This window comes from Bubalus bubalis, chromosome 15 (genome assembly GCF_019923935.1).
Source record: "Bubalus bubalis isolate 160015118507 breed Murrah chromosome 15, NDDB_SH_1, whole genome shotgun sequence".
NCBI lineage: Eukaryota > Metazoa > Chordata > Mammalia > Artiodactyla > Bovidae > Bubalus > Bubalus bubalis.
The window spans coordinates 11441633-11451869 of NC_059171.1; positions in this window are offsets into that span (position 1 = coordinate 11441633).

The following is a 10237-nucleotide window of genomic DNA, read 5'->3' on the forward strand; positions in this document are numbered from 1 at the left end:
GAAGAGAAACTTTCAACTTTGCATTATAGAACAATTATATGGACAATAAGTGCTTTCCCCCAGAGGTAAAGGCATAAAGGTATAACTAAAAAGTCTATTTAATGTGTTTGTTGGTGGGGGGAGTAGGGGTTAATGAATCTAGTTTGGGGAATGCTAGATAATATCTACGTTCCATTGCTTGTACATGATGCTGTCCAATTAATTCCTCCCAAAGACTTTTCTACAAGACTATTCATCCTAAAACTTCTGGCTTGAAACTTTTCAAGGTCTTTGGGGTGACCATTAGAGAATATGCTTAAGAAACTATCACCTTCTTTTCTTCTTTCATCCCGGTAGGAAGCTGTGCTCTTCTCAAAGGTTAACGAGGTTGCAGAACCTCAGGGAGTGCGGCCAGGACACCTATTTCAATTGCTCTCACGTGCTTCTCTTGTTTAATTCTTGCAAGCACAGTCTGGAGCCTGCGTTTCTAGTTGCCTGCTGCTCAGCCCACCAGGGCTTCCTTCAGAAGCTGGCTGGACCCAGAAACAGCCAGACACCCTGAGAATCTTTAAACGCTTTTCTGACAGAAGGTTTGGCCATTTCTTCTCCCGGTGCTCATTTTAAAGTTAAGCACGTGAACACACATTTTTTGAATCCCACAGAAGACTTTTAATTGATTCCCTGAATATTTTAAGGTCTATTAATTCCATTGATGTTGCAAACACTGCAATTCATTCCAGCTGCTGTTCTAATCACATTCATTAACAGGCTTATTTTTACCTGCCAGCTAATATTTTACATTGCATCAATAAATCTTCAGCTTTCTAGCCAAACTGTGTACAAAATAAAATGAATCACACAGCCTCCTGATTGTTCCACCGGGGTTGAGTCAGCCAGCATCCTTCCTTCTGAAGGGGGCTAATCAGGCATGAAGATAAAGATGATAGTCTAAAGAATGAATATGATACTCATTTGCGACATTACAAATGTAACATTGGATTATTTCAAGTAAAGGTTTTTCTTGTATAGTCTATTCATTTAATTCATATTTTATATCATATAAAGTGTAAAAGGAACATAACAGGTCACTCAAATGTAGCTGAAAGATCATATAATCTGTTAAAGTGACTCATATACCAATGTCCTTTATGGGACACAATTTTTTTTCAATAATGATGTTTAATCTGTATATAAACACCTATCATATCTTCTTCCATCCTTGTGGATTGGCAATAGGCACTTCTGTAAAAAAAAAAAAAACAAAAAAAAAAAAGCCCACAATTTAAGTGTGTAGCATGTGTCAGTAAAACAAACAAAAATGACCCACATGATAAACCAATCCAGCCTCTTGGGATTGTTTGCTAAAGCCCTGTGCACTAAATGAAAAGGAAGTAGAAAAACTCATTCACAGAGTTTGGAGCTAGATCTCTCCAGATGATTGGTAACTATTCAGTCACTCAGTGACAACTCAGAGGAAAACAGAATTAGAATTAAGAGACCGCATGGATGTGACTCAGATTTTTCTGCATATAAGCTGTGAGCTTGGGTAAATTAATTAACCTGTGTGAAATCTACATTCTTCTTATACACTGAGTATGAAATAAAATCTTACACATAAGGAACTTAATACAGTGCCTGGCATATAATAAACCCTCTAAAACTGTAAGCTTAAAAATTGCATTTTGCATTCAAATACAATTGCTTCTCTTACCTTGGGTTTTATATCATAATAATCAGCCAAAATTCTGTCTATGAAAGCCCTAGTGAAATCACTTGACTCCCTCCTGTCACCTGTTTATAAACACCCTTACTACCTCTCTGATAGTGGGGTATCTCACTTCTACTCTTTCACACTCATTTAACTCCAGCCATGCCAGCCTCCTCACTGACCTTGGAAGATGTCAACTACAGCTGTACCTCAGAGGCTTTCTATTTGCAGCTCTCTGTGTCTGCAAATACTCTTCTATGCATGTCTTCATGGCTTAGCCCCTCAATCTCTATAGACCTTTGCTCAAACCTCAACTGTCTGGGGTGGTCTTCCCTAATCACCTCATTTAAAATTTCAACCGTGCTATCCAACTTTCCATGTTTTCCTTTCTGCTTTGTTTTTCTCTGAAATATTTATTACCATCTGATGTCTGATGGTTTTAGTTATTTATATATTTTAGTTATTTATTTGTATGTTGAGTCTCAAATAGGAATATAAGTTCTGTAAAGATAAGGGTTTTTCTGGTTTTGAAAGGAAAATAAGAAGAAAATAATAAAGATGAAACACCAAAAGTCAAAGGAGCAGTGTATGGAATTGAGATACAACACACAAAAAAGCACAAAATTTGAGAAAAACAGCACAAAAGTGGAGTTAAAGTATTTCAAGCCCATTATAATGTCATGATAAAGAATAAAAGAATCAAGCAATAATAGTCTTTGATAATTTAAAGATGTACATTGTATTATTCAGGATAACTACTGAAAGAATACTAATTGTATAGCTACCAACCTGATTTTGATTGGAGGAAGGAGGGCAAAGATAGGATATTAAGAAAAATCTACCAAAAAACAAGGGAAGAAAGAAGGAAAAAAAGAACATAAAGAAGGTTAGGTTAATTGAAAATGAATATAAAATAGGAGCATTTAAACCCAAAATATCAGTAATTGTATGCTCCTATTAAAAGACAAAAGTAGTGATATTGAACTTGTAAAATTAACTGTTTACTGATTGTAAGTAATACATCTCAAAATAAAAACAAAGAGTTGGAAATAAAAGGATGGAAGAGATACAACCTGCAATCTTTTAAATTTTTTTATTGTTTAACTGATTACAGTTGTATCATTTATACAATTGCGTATCATTTCAATGCGTCCATTGTACTTTTTTAAAATTCTTTTTCCAGTTTCCAGCATGTGGTGTGTTGATGTCTATGACACAGAATGGAAGGAAAAACTGAAACTGCAGTGAACGTGCTTTTTTTCATTTCCACTGACATGTAAACAGAACTACTGGTACACCCAACCAAGGGCATGCACTGACTAGCAGTGAGAAATCTAAGGAGGCGTAGGATGAATGCTTGTTACACCCAGAAGGACCTGGGGAGGAAGAATGGCGTATTGGCATCAAGACACATGTGGACAGGCTACCACGGGCTGTCTGAAAGCTAGCATTCATCCACAACATTAAAAAACATCAAAATAAGAAAGGCTGTAAATGAAAAAGAAAACACAGCAAATACTGCTTTCATAAACATCCGTTTCCCTCAGCATAGGCCCTGCAGGCAGAATCAAAAGCATCACTCCCAACTCCGCTTGCAAAAAAGATGCTCAGATCCTAGTGGTAGACATGCGCGTTTAACAGCAATTCAGGTACAGAAGGTGTACTGTGCTTTCAGATATTGATCTTTAAAATCCAGGACTGAGTGGTAGAGTTGGCTGAAGGTATATTACATACTTCCCCACAAAGTTACTATTTCCATTTTCCCCACCCTCTCCCTCCCTTTATGAGAACACATCCTTTTTCCTGTGCAATAATATCATTACTTCCAATTTGAAACAAGTTAGTATAGGAGAGACTCTTGAGAGTCCCTTGGACTGCAAGGAGATCCAACCAGTCCATTCTAAAGATCAGTCCTGGGTGTTCTTTGGAAGGAATGATGCTAAAGCTGAATCTCCAGTACTTTGGCCACATCATGCGAAGAGTTGACTCATTGGAAAAGACTGATGCTGGGAGGGATTGGGAGCAGGAGGAAAAGGGGACAACAGAGGATGAGATGGCTGGATGGCATCACTGACTCGATGGACGTGAGTTTAGGTGAACTCCGGGAGTTGGTGATGGACAGGGAGGCCTGGCATGCTGCGATTTATGGGGTCACAAAGAGTCGGACACGACTGAGCGACTGAACTGAGTATAGGAGAGACAGACATACACAAAGGAGACAGAGAGACACACACACATAGAGATAGATGGTTGTTAAGCAGTATTGTTTTTTTCCATGGGCTGTCCTTGTTACTCTGTCAGTGCTACCGTTTGATCAGAGTTAGCTGCCAGGGTCTCGGGGCGTGGAACGGCGCTTCTGTGCCTGCCGGAGTCTCCTAGGAGGACGGGGCAGCCCCGCTGCTGCTGGGTTTTGAGTCTGAAACTGGTGGGGGCCTGGGTGGGGGCCACGGGCTCTGCCGCCTGAATCTCCAAAGCTTTGGAGGCCTCGCCCCCCGCACCCAGGCCCCAAGGTGGCCGCCGGCTCCTCCGCACCTCCGTCTGCTTTGGCTCTGCCTTAGAGCCGTCTTCCTTGGCCGCCTCTGTGTCTCTATGTCTTTCTCGCCTTCCTTGTCTTCTGGCTTGTTGGCAGCATCCTGGGCTTCCTTCCCCGGCTTCCCCTGGAGTCTCCGCAGCGCCTAGATCTCTTTTTTCCTTCGGGATTCTCTCTTCTGTCCCACAAGACGTCAACATGCCTCCCATCTTGCACTTCGGGTCCGGGTGCCTGTGCCACCCCAGGGTGGGAGGGACCCGGGCCGCTGGCATCGTCCCGCTGGGTATCTGGCTGCCTGCAGGGGCTCTCTCCCCAGCCCATCTATGGAGCCCCGAGAGAGTAGCAAGTTGGGGTGCAGCAGACTTCACCATCACCACCATCAATACGGCTGCACACAACCTGCCGTCTTAATGATTGTTTAATACAAAAAAGGCTGATTAAGCTATACTAGTATCAAAACAGATAAAGCACATAACGAGGCAAAGAGGGAAACCTTGTAAGAAAATGTCAGTCATCTTAACCCATTCCTAGTTTGTGTTTACCTGATGTCACAATCTCAAGATACAGAAATAAACAGAACTACGAGAAATGGAAAAGCCAATAAGTGCAATGAGAAACAAAATCACAATTTTCTCAGCAAATGATAGAAGTAGAGAAAAAAATCAGGAAATATTTGGTAGATCTGAACAACATGATTAATACACTTGTAACCAATTGACTTGTAGAAAATAGTACCCAGCAACTGCCGAATACACATGCTTTTCAGGCACACACTACTCTGCCTTGTTAATAATTGGTCACACTGATTCATCAAGGAAACTCAACAAATTTCAAATGATTGCAATGACCAGAATATGTTCTAATAACTACAATTCTGTTAAACTTAAAAATCACTAACATCAACAAAAAGCCCTAGAAAACTCTCCGTATTTATATGGGAATTAATAAGCATACTTATTATTTGATTAACTTATGATAATCAAAGACTGCAGCAAGGCCCATTCTCAGAGGGAAATGTAGGGTATTCATTACAAAAAAGAAAAGATGAAATCAAAAAGCTAAGCATCTGTCTCATGAAGTTAGTAAAAGGACAGTAAAGTAAACCTAAATAAAAGAAAAGAAACCAGAAAGATAAGGATAGAAATTGATATAATAGAAAACATATATGCAATAGAATACTCATTGGGAGGACTGATGCAGAAGCTGAAGCTCCAACACTTTGGCCACCTGATGTGAAGAGCTGACTTGTTGGAAAAGACCCTGATGCTGGGAAAGATTGAAAGCAGAAGGGGAAGAGGGTGACGGACTGGATGACATCACCAGTGCTATAGACATGAATTTGGGCAAACTCTGGGAGATGGTGAGGGACAGGGAAGCCTGGTGTGCTGCAGTCCTTGGGGTTGCAGAGTCGGACACATCTTGGTGACTGAACAAACAAACATGCAATAAAAGGACCAAAAGTTGTTACATTATAAGAATCCGTATATTTTATAAACTTCTCCATGATGCAGATTTAAAAAAAAAAAAAAAGAGAGAGAGAGCGAGAAAACACAAATAACCAATTTAGGTTAGAAATAGGAAACATTACAAGACATTAACAAAATGACAAGATGATATTGTAAAAAGGATCTTAAGAAGATATTGTTGAAACTATAACGAACTGCTTACCAGTCCTTTTCACAGTTGTATTGGTAATTCTTGCTAATGCATTAAGTCAAGAAAATTAAGTGAAAGGCATTTACATTGAGAAGAAAGACAGAAAAAGCTGTCTTTTTTCACAAATGACATGATTATTTATGTAAAAAATTCTCAAAGAATTAAAAAAAATCTTCAGCAACAAATAAGCAATTATAGCAAGATTGCAGAATACAAGGTTAATATACAAAAGTCAATTGCTATGCCAAAAAAATGGACAAGGTGGAAGAAATGGACAAATTCTTAGAAAAGTACAACTTTCCAAAACTGAACCAGGAAGAAATAGAAAATCTTAACAGACCCATCACAAGCACGGAAACTAAAACTGTAATCAGAAATCTTCCAGCAAATAAAAGCCCAGGTCCAGACAGCTTCATAGCTGAATTCTACCAAAAATTTAGAGAAGAGCTGACACCTATCCTACTCAAACTCTTCCAGAAAATTGCAGAGGAAGGTAAACTTCCAAACTCATTCTATGAGGCCACCATCACCCTAATACCAAAACCTGACAAAGATGCCACAGAAAAAGAAAACTACAGGCCAATATCACTGATGAACGTAGATGCAAAAATCCTTAACAAAATTCTAGCAATCAGAATCCAACAACACATTAAAAAGATCATATACCATGACCAAGTGGGCTTTATCCAGGGATGCAAGGATTCTTCAATATCCGCAAATCAACCAATGTAATACACCACATTAACAAATTGAAAAATAAAAGTCATATGATTACCTCAATAGATGCAGAGAAAGCCTTTGATAAAATTCAACATTCATTTATGATAAAAACTCTCCAGAAAGCAGGAATAGAAGGAATATACCTCAACATAATAAAAGCTATATATGACAAACCCACAGCAAACATTATCCTCAATGGTGAAAAACTGAAAGCATTTCCCCTAAAGTCAGGAACAAGACAAGGGTGCCCACTCTCACCACTACTATTCAACATAGTTTTGGAAGTTTTGGCCACAGCAATCAGAGCAGAAAAAGAAATAAAAAGAATCCAAATTGGAAAAGAAGAAGTAAAACGCTCACTGTTTGCAGATGACATGATCCTCTACATAGAAAACCCTAAAGACTCCACCAGAAAATTACTAGAGCTAATCAATGAATATAGTAAAGTTGCAGGATATAAAATCAACACACAGAAATCCCTTGCATTCCTATACACTAATAATGAGAAAATAGAAAGAGAAATTAAGGAAACAATTCCATTCACCATTGCAACGAAAAGAATAAAATACTTAGGAATATATCTACCTAAAGAAACTAAAGACCTATATATAGAAAACTATAAAACACTGGTGAAAGAAATCAAAAAGGACACTAATAGATGGAGAAATAACCATGTTCATGGATCGAAAGAATCAATATAGTGAAAATGAGTATACTACCCAAAGCAATCTATAGATTCAGTGCAATCCCTATCAAGCTACCAACAGTATTTTTCACAGAACTAGAGCAAATAATTTCACAATTTGTATGGAAATACAAAAAAACCTCGAATAGCCAAAACAATCTTGAGAAAGAAGAATGGAACTGGAGGAATCAACCTGCCTGATTTCAGGCTCTACTACAAAGCCACAGTCATCAAGACAGTATGGTACTGCCACAAAGACAGAAATATAGATCAATGGAACAAAATAGAAAGTCCAGAGATAAACCCACACACCTATGGACACCTTATCTTTGACAAAGGAGGCAGGAATATACAATGGATTAAAGACAATCTCTTTAACAAGTGGTGCTGGGAAAACTGGTCAACCACTTGTAAAGAATGAAACTAGAACACTTTCTAACAACATACACAAAAATAAACTCAAATGGATTAAAGATCTAAACGTAAGACCAGAAACTATAAAACTCTTAGAGGAGAACATAGGCAAAACACTCTCTGACATACATCACAGCAGGATCCTCTATGACCCACCTCCCAGAATATTGGAAATAAAAGCAAAAATAAACAAATGGCACCTAATTAAAATTAAAAGCTTCTGCACAACAAAAGAAACTATAAGCAAGATGAAAAGACAGCCTTCAGAATGGGAGAAAATAATAGCAAATGAAGCAACTGACAAACAACTGATCTCAAAAATATACAAGCAACTCCTACAGCTCAATTCCAGAAAAATAAACGACCCAATCAAAAAATGGGCCAAAGAACTAAATAGACATTTCTCCAAAAAAGACATACAGATGGCTAACAAACACATGAAAAGATGCTCAACATCACTCATTATCAGAGAAATGCAAATCAAAACCACAATGAGGTACTATTTCATGCCAGTCAGAATGGCTGTGATCCAAAAGTCTACAAGCAATAAATGCTGGGGAGGGTGTGGAGATAAGGGAACCCTCTTACACTGTTGGTGGGAATGCACACTAGTACAGCCACTATGGAGAACAGTGTGGAGATTCCTTAAAAAACTGGAAATAGACCTGCCTTATGATCCAGCAATCCCACTGCTGGGCATACACACTGAGGAAACCAGAAGGGAAAGAGACACGTGTACCCCAATGTTCATCGTAGCACTGTTTATAATAGCCAGGACATGGAAACAACCTAGATGTCCATCAGCAGATGAATGGATAAGAAAGCTGTGGTACATATACACAATGGAGTATTACTCAGCCATTAAAAAGAATACATTTGAATCAGTTCTAATGAGGTAGATGAAACTGGAGCCTATTATACAGAGTGAAGTAAGCCAGAAAGAAAAACACCAATACAGTATACTAATGCATATATATGGAATTTAGAAAGATGGTAATGACAACCCTGTATGCGAGACAGCAAAAGAGACCCAGATGTATAGAACAGTCTTTTGGACTCTGTGGGAGAGGGAGGGGTGTGATGATTTGGGAGAATGGCATTAAAACATGTATAATATCATATAAGAAATGAATCGCAAGTCCAGGTTCGATGCAGGATACAGGAAGCTTGGGGCTGGTGCACTGGAATGACCCAGAGGGATGGTATGGGGAGGGAGGTGGGAGGGGGGTTCTGGATAGGGAACACATGTACACCTGTGGCGGATGCATGTTGATGTATGGCAAAACCAATACAATATTGTAAAGTAAAAACAAATAATAATAATAATAATAATAAAAAAGTCAATTGCTTTTCCATAAACCAACAGTGACCAAGTGGAATTTGAAATCAAAAACACAATATCCTTTATATCAGCATCCCCCAAAATGGAATACTTAGGTATAAATCTAATATGTTTGAGATTTATAGGAAAACTATAAAACTCTGATGAAATAAAGAGCTAAAGTAAATGAAGAGATATTTCATGTTATTGATAGGGTGACTCAGTAGTGTCAAAATGTTAGTTCTTCACAACTCATTCAGTGCAATCACATTCAAAATCCCAGAAAGTCATTTTATGGTTATTGACAAACTGATTCCAAAGTTTATAAGAAGAGGCAAAAGACCCTGAATAACCAACATAGTACTGAAGAAAAAAGTTGGAAGACTAATGCTGCCCAACTTCAAAACATTAATAAAGCTATAATAATGAAGAGTAAGGTATTGACAAAATAATACACAAATAGATCAATGGAACCAAATAGAGAGCCCAGAAATAGACTCCCATAAATATAATCAACAACTGATTTTTTACAAAGGGCAAAAAGATAATACAGTGGAGCAAGGATGATCTGTTCAGGAAATAAACGGTGCTGCAACAACGAGAGAGTCACACAATGACAACAACAAAAAGACTCTAGCCAAAAACCTCTCTTTCTAACGCTTAACTCAAAATGTAGCACAGGTCAAAATGTAAAATGCAAACTATGAAACTCACGGAAAGTAACAGAGGAGAAAACCTAGCTGACCTTGGCACCAGTGACACCTTTTTTTATCTAACCCCAAATGCACAGCCCATGAAAGAAATAGTTGAAAAGCTGGGCTTGATTAAAATTAAAAACTTCTCTGCAAAAGACAATTCAAGAAACTGGAAGACAGGCCAAAGATTGGGAGAAAATACTTGCCAAAAATAGAACTGATAAAGGATGTTAGCCAAATACCTTGTCAACTAAAATATACAAAGAATTCTTAAAACTCAACAGTAAGAAAACAAACAAGCAAGTTAAAAAATGGGCCAAAGATCTTAACAAACACCTCACCAAAGAAGACAATATGGATGGCAAATAAATGTATAACAAGATGTTCCATATCATATGCCATCAGGGAAATGCAAATTAAGACAAAAATTAGATACTACTATGGGACTTACCTGGCTCAGAAAGTAAAAGAATATGCCTGCAATGTAGGAGACCTGAATTCGATCCATGGGTTGGGAAGATCCCCTGGG